This window comes from Ovis aries, chromosome 18, assembly GCF_016772045.2.
Source record: "Ovis aries strain OAR_USU_Benz2616 breed Rambouillet chromosome 18, ARS-UI_Ramb_v3.0, whole genome shotgun sequence".
NCBI classification, from domain to species: Eukaryota; Metazoa; Chordata; class Mammalia; order Artiodactyla; family Bovidae; genus Ovis; species Ovis aries.
In genome coordinates, this window is record NC_056071.1 from 63534623 (window position 1) to 63545217 (window position 10595).

Consider the following 10595-nt stretch of genomic DNA (forward strand, 5'->3'; position numbering starts at 1 on the left):
GGAGCGTGTTTAGGATATTCAGTGTATGGTTTGAAAGTATGGGATACATTTGATGGCTGATCCTCTCACTACTTTATACCTTGGGTAGTGGGATTTTAGTCCATCATAGAGCAAGCAGATTTGTTTTCACCCAGAGCACCATGCGGATGGCTTGCCTATCTGATAGTGACTCCTGGTTTTTGCAAGTCGAACAGTTGAAAAAAAGGAAACACAGGATATAAACAAAGAAGGTAATAAAAGGACCAATGATAAGACTGTGTTGTCAACCGAGGTCCCTGATGAATCTGATTCAACACAACAGGCATCTTCTACAAAATGAAGTTCTAACCTCTTATCGATGTCGGTAAAGGGCCCAGAGTCTCTTGTCTGCAAGATTCATAGTTCTTACGTTGGGTGGTTCATTTAAGGGTACTTATTATGCTATTAAAATGAACTGAATACATTAATTAATAAAATGGAGGTCCATTCATTCGTAGAGCCAGAGATGAGAATGTAGTATAAATGATTGTTTACAATTAATTGTTGTCATGGTTACCTAGTGTTCATTTAATTGAAACCCGAATCCAGGCATTTTCATTTGTCAACATCTTTTCATTCCACAGGATGGATCGACTGTAACTCATTAAGTTATTCTCCACCCATGAAGAGCTTTGCCTAATGCCTCTGGGGAAGGAGCACACCATGTGAGTAATAAAGCTCTTGGTTTGGGTGGTTAGTTTGTGGGTTTCCACTGTATCATTAAAAAAGAATAAATGTAGTTAAAATTAAATCCCATGCATAGACCTATGATGAGAATGTGTTATGAGCTGAAGTTTATGATTAACACAATTTAGCGCAAATGATAGAAAAAACAAAACGGAGCTTTCCCATTCATTTCAAAACTGATATGTCCCTTGTTAATGTTTGTCCCATTCTTCTCTTGATGATGGTCTAGGCTGTTCCTCATTTAGGAAGTCAGTACTCCATTTGTTGAGTTAGGACAGCGGATTTATGGCTGTTCATTGTAACATCTAAAAACTGTTCAAATTAAATGCTGAAGGACCACACCTGGACCAATGATGTGAATGGAATGCATCTGAATGAAAATTATGATCAATCGTGTTTGGAACCCCTGAGGTCCATGGTGAAAAGACAGTGTATGACTCTTGGGGGAATCATCTCAGGATGTTTGAAAATCTGGTTGAGAGAGTTCATAGATACTGGCTTTATACTATCTGCAAATAAATGAATGGATCAATAAATATATTGAAAAGAAAATAGAGGTCAAAACAGACCAACTTTGAGGATATTTATAAAACAAGGAATATAATTACTTCAGTTCTGAAATGAGTTTCAGTTCAGTTTGAAACTTCAGTTCTGAAATATAATTACTTCACTCACTCAGTCTGAAGTACGTTGGTCCATTAAGAAGACACACATTAAGTTGTTACTGGTTTGTGTGAGACACAGCTAAGCTACATATATGTCCTTCTCTTAGTTTGAAGTGGGTTTGATTCATGAAAGAAAAAAATTAGGATTAAAGAAATGGTTACCTATATGAATGAGTGTAAAAAATGAGACGAAGATCAGTGAACATTATTCTTTTTTTCATCTGTTTTGTGCCCCAGAATGACTGCACCTTGGTTATTTTAGTTATTATTTAATGATTAGTTGTTATTTAACTGTTACCTGTGTGGTCAAGGAGAATATAGATCAAAATAAGTATGAGATTAAGTTTTTATTCTTGGTTTGGTCATTTTGTTTATAGATGATGAGTATATTCTTTAAAAATAGATTGTTTCATGCAGTTATAAAACAAATCAAAGATTATGCTGGCACCAAGGATAAGAATTTGTCTGAGAAACGTCATGGTTGATTCATTTTGAAAAAGGAAAAAAAAAAAAAGATTTTCATTAGAAAATAGATTTAATGCTACCTCTTAAAGTAAAAAGGGCATAGATGAATTCTAGACTTAGTCAAAGATATTATTCTTAGGTTGGTTGTGTTTTCCTTGGGTTTTAGATAATTAAACAAATTAAGGATAAACAGGCTAGTAAAATCACAGTGGCCAATGACCAATGATATGATTATTCATGAAACAAAGATTTGTTTCATTCAGCTGTGTACCACTCTGTTTAAGGGGTGCACAGAGAGACTTAATAGTCAAAGCTTACCCTCTTGTTTATTTTTTTATCAATTCACTTTTAACTGGAGGATCGTTGATTTACAATATCATGTTGGTTTCTGCCACTTGTCAACACAAATCAGCCATACATGCCCTTCCTCTTTGCCCTCCCACCCGCCTCCCCCTCCATCCCACCCCTGTAGGGTGTCACAGAGCAGCGAGCTTGAGCTCCCTGCCTCACACAGCACATGCCTACTTCCCTCTTGTTTAGAAGCAGATTCTTTGCTATTGATTTTATTTTTGAAAATGCATACCTGACTACATTAATAAATAAAATTCATATATAAAATGACCAGGAATATTCCAATGATAAAATTTTGTGAAACAAGGATTGTGGTCGACCCAGTTTTGCTTCTCTGAGATCCATTTAACCAAGAAGATTTAATCTATCAATATTAATTCTGTGTATAGTGAGGACATAGTAGTTAAAATATTCGTTGTTTTTGTTCTTGTATTTTAGTCAGTTAAATCTATGAAAAGCTAAGTAAGAAGAGGACCAGTGGTGAAAATGTATTTTGAAACAAGGGTTACAATTATTACAATTCTACATTACTGAAATTTATGAAATAAAACATTTTAAAAGATATTTGTTGTAATAGTACATAGTGTGTAGTTCAGGCTTCCTGGGTAACTCAGCAGGTAAAGAATCCACCTGCAATGCAGGGGACCTGGCTTCGATCCCTGGGTTGGGAAGATCCCCTGGAGGAGGGCATGGCAGCCCACCCCAGTATTCTTGCCTGGAGGATCCCATGGACAGAGGAGCCTGGTGGGCTTCAGTCCAGAGTCACAAAGAGTCGGCCACGACACAGCCACTAAGCATGGGGCAGCCCAGTGTGCAGTTCTGCTCTGCGTGTTGCATTGAAATTATTTGGGTATTTTGTATGCTGAGACGAGAATTCATTACTTGAATTATTTTTTTATCCTATCTCCAGGTAAATATTAGTGATCTGATAGGGGGTGATGGCAGGAGGTCCCTATACCCCACATTTAAAAATTTTTTCTGGCACTTGGTATCTGAGAGAGTGCAAAAATAACCAATACTAGGGTAATAATTTCAGCTCAGCAAATACAGATCCAGATCCATGTCAGGCTCTGTATTAGTCACGGCATTCTTATCTAAATCAGATCTAGTTCCAGCCAGCACGTAACTCTTTGGGATTAGCTGGCATAACTGATAAATATAATAATTCAATATAAAGCCAAATCATGGGTTTCCAGAAGCACAGGACCTCACGTACATATCACATGCTTCCTAAAACAGAAGATGCCCGAGGCAATGACTGAATCTCTGGTTTGTAAGACCCAGGACGTTAGGAACTGCACGCCTCGTCTGCACTGCACGTAGAGCACTCTAATATATTTGTTGAATGAATTACTGAATAAATGGTATAAACGATGAATGAATGAAGCCGTGCGTTAGTGAATGAATGAGTCTTTGGGTAAACAAAGGCATGGAAAATTGAGTGAAAATGTGGAGTGTAAGAATGGGGGAATAAATTAATAATGCACCGAGTGAATCAATATGTGTAGGTTACATTCTTACGTGGATGAGTCTCTGTGTAGGTAAAATTGTCAAGAGGTGGATGGTGAGTGACAAACAGGTCAAGGAGGGAATGGATGAAAGACTGGTAGGTCAGTGTTCCAGTAAGTGAAAGATGAGTGAATTAATAAACGGATTCCAGAACGAGTTTATCAATAAATGGTTTAGTAGACGTTAGTAAGGAAGGGATGAATAAGCCAGTGAGTTGATGAGGAACCAAATGAATTAATTGATGAATAAGTCAAAAAAATGAGTGAGGGAGTAAAGTCAGTAAAAATAGGACAAAGTTGAATAATTTAACTAATGAGTACATAAATCAACGCATGGCACTAATTAACAAGGGAGTGAATAGGCAAACGGATGGGGGATTGCATGTATTAGAGTTATCGAGGGAAAGGGTAATTATTGAGTGAGTAAATGACTCAGTGAATGAGTATGTCATCCAAGAACAAACGGAGCGCTCTGTGAATGGAAGAGAGAATAAGGGAACGGATCCATAAATGAGTGAGCAAGTCAGTGACCCGTGTGTGCGGCAGTGAGTGGAGCAGGTCCTACTGGGCTTCCTTCCCTGACCACTCAAGCCACACCCCAGCCTCAGGGCGCATGCTAAATACCCGGCGCTACCCATCATCCTCTGCTCACAAGCATTTGTTTACATGTCTCCACCAAGCTGACCTGCCCAGACAGCCAAGAACTGGGTCAGGTTCTTCTCTGTCTCCACAGGGCCTTCCCAGCCTGAGCCTAGGAGGCGCCCAGTAAATTACTGCTGAATGAATGAACGAAGAGCTAAAAATACACGTGCTTTTGTGGAACTCGGATGGCCCTGCTGAGAACCACCGGGAGCCGCTCTGCGGGGAGGTGACGGTGTGTCAGATGGTCCGTGGCATTCTCCCACCCGCGTGCAAATTCTCCCTTGAGTCCAGCTTCCTGCATCCAGTGCCAGACAATGAGACAGGATCCTGGCAGTTCCGACTGCCCTGGACCTCGGCCCATCCTTGGGCAACATTGGCTTGGACTGGTAGAATGGAGGCCCTGGGTCTTCCCGAAAGCTGCCCCTGCCTCTGCCAAGACAAGAGGTCGAAAATAACACAGTCTTGTTTTTGTGCCTCCAGTGAGGGGGGCTGCTCCTCCACTTCCTCCTGCTTTCCAGCTGCGGGACAGTGGGTTAGACGGGGAACACCCTGGACCTCCAGCCTCCCCATCACCTCTTAGATAAGGATAATGATAGCTCCCTGGCTGGATTGTCCTGAGAATTAACCTTGTCTGTGTGTGTGTGTGTGTGTGTGTGTGTGTGTGTGTGTGTGTGTGTGGTCAGTCACACAGTTGTGTCCATCTCTTTGTGGCCCCGTGGACTGTAGCCTGCCAGGCTCCTCTGTCCATGGGATGCTCCAGGCAAGAATACTGGAGTGGGTTGCCATGCCCTCCTCCAGGGGATCTTCCTGATCCAGGAATTGAACCCAAGTCTCTTGCATCTCCTGCATTGGTAGGCAGATTCTTTACCACTAGCAGACACCTGGGAAGCCCAGCCTTATCTAACAAAAGCTTATGAGGCTCTTCTTACCTAACATAATACCTGTCCTGTACATAATGTGGTGCCAGGGAGGGAAGAGATGCCTTTGAGATTACTAAGGAGCTGTAATAGTGTCGCCTGCATTCATTTAAAAGCTCCCAAATGGATGCGGTACCCGTATTGCCCTGTTCCAGAAGAATGAAGAGTTCAACTGAGTTTTTACAGAATGCCAGTTAGGATGAGCCCAGACTACTCACCTTTCAGGCAGCATCTGTCCCTCTTCCAGGGACAGACAACAAGAAACGTGAGTTGACCGCACTTTTTCACCGTATGGGGCATTTGCCCCAAATCCACCCTCCCTCCCTCTACCCCTCCCATCCGCTCCTTCCCTCCAGCAATTGTTTGTCCAGTATCCGTGGTTTATCTAACACTGACCACTCCTCTTCCTCTCTTGTCTTGACCGGCTCCTGACCCTGGATTTCATCTCCCACTCCTCATCCTGCATCCTTCCTTTGAACTTGATCATGCTGCTTGGCCATTGGGCTTGGACTATAGCCGTCTCCCTCACAAGGATTTGATGTTGGCTCAAACCACTGACCTTTCTACTGCAGACTGAACAGGTAGAATCGAACCTTCTTTCCTAACCGTGGGCATCTGGGCCTCTAATTTTGAGTCTTCTGGGTCAACTCTTTCCCATCTGGTTAAACTCCAGTCCCTCCGTAGAGGAGTTCAGACCATATTGGTAGCTGGTGGACCCTCCTAATGCTGACCATGAGCAGGACGATAAGCACTGATGGCCTTGGGCTAGACTCTTCGATCTGACTGGCGAGTGTGTGCAAGTACTGGAGCCAGGTTCCCACGTTTCTCCAGAGTTCCTGGGGAAATGAGGTGAGCTCACCTCTCAGCTCAACACAGATGTCCCCTGCCTCTCACACTCCCACAGCTCCCTGCACTCTCCTTCCACTTTCCACCTCCCTTTGCCCATACTTGCCCCTTCTCACTCATTCACCCTTTGTCCATACTGCCGACAGAGCCCACGTTGCCTCGTTAGCTATGGACTCCCAATTTCTCCCAAAGGGCTTTGGACTTCTTGAGTGTGGGGGTCTTCTTTCTGTGTCACGCTCACCCAGAAGAAGGTCTGGGCATCCAGAAGTGCTTGGTGAATGAATCATTCATTCTTTCACGTACTCAGAAAATACTGGGCTCTTTCTGTGGTGCAAGAAGCTGGACGGCAAGAAATAAGGCACATCTCATCTCTGCCTTGGTGGAGGGTCCAGTCTTGAGTGGGAGATAGATTTTCAAAATTACCTAATTACACGTGTGAGCAGTGCTGTAAAGCCCAGGTGCCCAGGGCTTTGTGAACCTGCCATCTGGACTCATGAGAAGCCCCCTGAGCTTCTCTCTCATGTCCAGGGAGACACAGGAGGACAAGGCTGTAGCCTTGGAGAGAGCCGGTCAATGGCTCAGCTCCCTGGGATCAATCAGGTCAGCAGGGTCTTCGGTCATCCTTGGAGGAGAGAGAGACCAGTGTTCTTTGGAGTCTGGAGTGCAGCTGTTGATCGGTCATTTCCTGGCAGGTGTGACCAGCCAGCCACCGCTGCCTTCATGCAAGCACCCTACTTGTTAAGGAAGGCTCTGTTGCATGTCAGGCTTTGATGTGCCCCATCAGCTTTCAAGTACTTCTCTTAGATGCGTTGCCAAATGGCAAGGCAAGGGTAGCATGAAGCATGTCTTGACTCTTCTCTCTTTCCTCTACCATATTCCACTGAGTTTCTCAAAATGGCTGCCTGGGACACCAGCTGTTGCTAGCTAACGTTGCTAGAATGTTCTACAGCACCACTGGTGTTGTTTTACTCACCATCCCAGACCCCTCCCTCACTCTGCCTCGGACTCCAGTCTCTCCCACCTTCAGCATCTCTCCAGGGAGCCCAGGGAGTCCACCCCTCTCATCTCCATCACTCCACATTGGTCCAGGCTAACTGGGCTCTCATCTGCCTCTGATTGGTCTTCTTGCTCCTCCTCCCTATGCGTCTTTCTAGGATGCCTGGAGAAGATTCCCCCGCTCCTTAGAGCTCTTTCATGAGTTCCCAGAGCCTCGGGGTGATGTCCAAGCTCCTTGGCTTCATGCTCAAGGATCCTCATGCGTTGTCCTCCAGCCACAGCTCCCGCCACATGCTCCCTGGCCTCCTGCACCACCCAGCAGACCACTCCCCTTACGCCCGAGTCTGCGTGTGTCTCTTTCTCCATCCCTTTGCACAAGCTCATCCTTTAGCCCTCTCCTCACAGTGCTCAATCACTGGAGGACTTGTCCCATGTCCCCAGGTGGGATGAGTTCCCCCGCCACACTGAGAGCTGTTCCATGGCCATGAACGTGACTTCTGTGCAGAAACCTGTCCTATTGCTAGGCCATGATCTGGTTAGGCATGTGCCTTCCCAGCCAGCCTTGATCTTCCCAACTGGGGGTGCTCAGTGTCGGGTGCCTGGGACCCCCCACTGTCCAGCACAAAACCTATGCAGTCGGGTTCATCCATCAGTAAGAATGCAGATGAAGTGAAAGAATGGATTAATGTACAAAGGAATGATTGTGAGGCCATGCTGGGGGCAGATTACCTCCCTGGCAGAGAATCGGGGTCCTTGGCACCAAGGACTGGCACTTCCTCATGACTGAGGCTGGTCCTACTCTTGTAGCCAGCTCCACTTTGCCTTCTGCCTGCGACTCATTAAGAGATATGTAACCTTAATCCTTGAAATTGCCTGGGATGGAACGTGTTTTCACTCAATGGGCTGAACATGGGGCTTTTATTCCTTTCTTAAATAAATCTCACTCCCCCAGGAAGTTTGGACAGGATGTAAGCAATTGGACCAAGGGCTTGAAACTGAACATTTTGCAAAAGGCCCGTTTCAAAATTTGAAACCCAGTGGCCACCGGCCAGAACTTAGTCTGGTTTGTGGGGGTCGCTGAGGCCTCCATCCTGAAGAAGGGAAGAGAAGATTGAAAACAAGCCTTCAGCTGTCACTGAGTAGGCTGAGGGTTTGCAAGACAGAATTTTGCGGTTTGGTTTTGCTTCTTTGATGAAACTGGAGCGGGCTGGGTCAGCCTCATCAGCTCTTCTTTCAAGCTTTTGGTGGAGGCCTCAGACCCTCCAGAAGCCAGAGGGGACTTTGAGCGGGTCGTGAAATCAATGGGACACGTGTGTGAGCGCTTGAGGGGCCGACAGTCCTCGCTGAGTGGACGCTGGCCTCGGACTGGACCCCCGAGGACAGGCAATTCTGTTGCGTCTCTTTCCCTTCTGACTTCTTTTTCTTTCTACCAGGAAGGACAACAAGGTGTGCCTTTGGGGACGTCACCAGGCCTCTCCAAGTCCCATGCCCGTCATCTGTAAAAGGGAAGTCAAATTTCATTCATTGATTCTGCCAGCATCTTGAAAGTGTGAAGAGCTGTGCCCTGACCGGAGTACGTGGCCCCTGCGTGCAGCCCCCTGCCGGGTGCAGCGCGTGTGCTCTGTGTCACGTGTTCTGCCGTCCCTCAGCCGTGTTGTTGGTTTTCCCTCCCGCGCAGAATCTCCCCACTGGCCTTCCCTCCCCTGGTCTCCCCGGCTCGCAGGGGACCTTGGTCTCCCCCAGGGACCCTCTCAGGGGAGTTGCATCCTTCTTCTCGTCACCTGAGTCTCACGGTTGTAGCCAGAGGCTGCCTAGCCTGGCCTCAGTTTCCCCGTCTGCAGACTGAAGCAAGGATGACAACACCACGCTCTCTCACCCCCTTTCGCCCACTGGGGCAAGAGAAAGTCTGTCCCATCGCATGGGATCCTCTCAGGTCCTTGAGCCTCACTTGTGATTTCGGGGCCAGGTTTTATTTTCTTTTCCCGCAGATCTAAGGCATCTCCCAGCTCGTGTCTTTTTTCAACATGATACAATGGGCGTCTGTTAGCTTGGTGGGGGCTGGGCCACGTCCCCGGGAGACGTCCCCAGTGTCAGTGTGAGCTGCTGGTGGCTGCCCGGAGGGGAGGAAGGTGGGCCCGCTTAGATGTATCCCAGCTGCGGCCCCGACTGTCCCCTCACCTCTGCTGAGAGAGGAGTGAGGAAGTGCTCTGGGCACGGAGCCTGGTGTCTGCTGTTCCCCCTGTGGGATTGGAGGCAGTATCTCCATGCATGCCAGGATTTGGGTCCTGAGAACATCACAGCACAGTTTGTAGCTTGCGTGTCGGGATGAGAGAACTGAACCAGGGCTCTTGGCCAGGTCCACTAGTGCGGTAACTTTGGTTACCTGCAGAGAAGGGTTATGAAAACCCTGCAGAGAAGCATCTAGAAAATGCTCTTCCTGTTCCTAACAGTTGCCCCAAACAGCTCGTTTCAAAATGCAAGGATCACAGGGCCCTGCCCACCAGGGGAGCTGGTGCAGGGCCTCCCTGGGTCTGCCTGAGCTTGCCCCCTGCCCCAGAGCCCACTTGGTGCTCTCTTGCCCCTGAGCCCTGGCTGCCAGGACCTCCGGGAGAAGCTCGGTTGGGGCTGGTCTGCTGTTGAGACCAGCCTGCCTGCTTCCCAGCAGGGAGAGCCAGGCTGAGCCTGGTCCCCAGGTCAGGAACGGTGAGGCGAGAACTGATCAGGGTGAGAGGTGGAGGCCAGAGCACAGCTCCCATAATCCAGGACTAGGGGGTGCCCACCTCCAATGGCAGGGCTGCAGGGGAGCCCTGTGACCCTGGGGCTGCACAGAATGGCCACCCAGCCCTGGGGGATGCAAACGACAGTGTCTCTGGGTTGACGCTCTGGTGGGTTTACGAATGAGCAGTACCTTCTTAAAATGTCGCCTAAAGAGGATAAACTGAAAGAGCCATTTGTAGGCCAGTGATGGCTGGTATTGGGATTGAAGACTGTCATCAGTCCAATTCCGTGTGTCCCTGGATATAAGGATGACGACAGTGATGGTAATAGTAGTGCTACCTGGATGGGTGGAAGGCTGAGGGCGCTGATTGACTCAGCCGGTCACATGGGCCCTGTGTTTATCTTGAGGAACATTCAGGCTGGCTGAAACTCTGCATCCTCCCCTCTGCCACGTTCCAGCCTGAGTTTCTCGTCTTTCCCCCATTCGCACCTAGACCCATGCAGCACCCCTAGTTTCATGCCATAGCTGTTCAGTTCTCGTTAGATTAGAAGCATCCCAAAGGTGGGAGCGGCTCTGCTCCAGCTCCGTGTCCCCAGGGCTGGCCTTGCCGTCCAACAGCCCTTCTGGGTTGGACACTGCGGTTGTGGTCAGACATGTGCTCACCCAGTTGGACTTGGTTTTATGACTCAGTCCTCTTGTCTTGGAAGGTTGTTTGCACGGAGCCCGTGGAGGTGTGGTTGGCGGAGCACAGGACTTCCCGTGGGTGATTCCGATGGGTGTA

The 10595-nt window shown here is 47.6% G+C and overlaps 1 protein-coding gene and 2 non-coding genes across 3 annotated transcripts in view; all 3 read left to right on the forward strand.

Annotated features, from left to right (window-relative positions):
• LOC105606646 (uncharacterized) overlaps positions 1–10595 on the forward strand; it is a 180762-nt gene that overhangs the window by 111443 nt on the left and 58724 nt on the right. Inside the window, exon 38 of the transcript XR_009597285.1 lies at positions 603–1130. The gene's annotated coding sequence lies outside the window, so the exon portion shown is untranslated. Of the gene's footprint in view, positions 1–602 lie in introns of the transcript that reaches the window.
• MIR3955 (microRNA mir-3955) lies at positions 26–131 on the forward strand. The gene has a single exon (NR_107888.1). It is a non-coding gene; the product is annotated as a microRNA mir-3955 (primary transcript).
• Positions 1049–1122, forward strand: LOC114109238 (small nucleolar RNA SNORD113/SNORD114 family). Its single transcript, XR_003585917.1, has one exon. It is a non-coding gene; the product is annotated as a small nucleolar RNA SNORD113/SNORD114 family (small nucleolar RNA).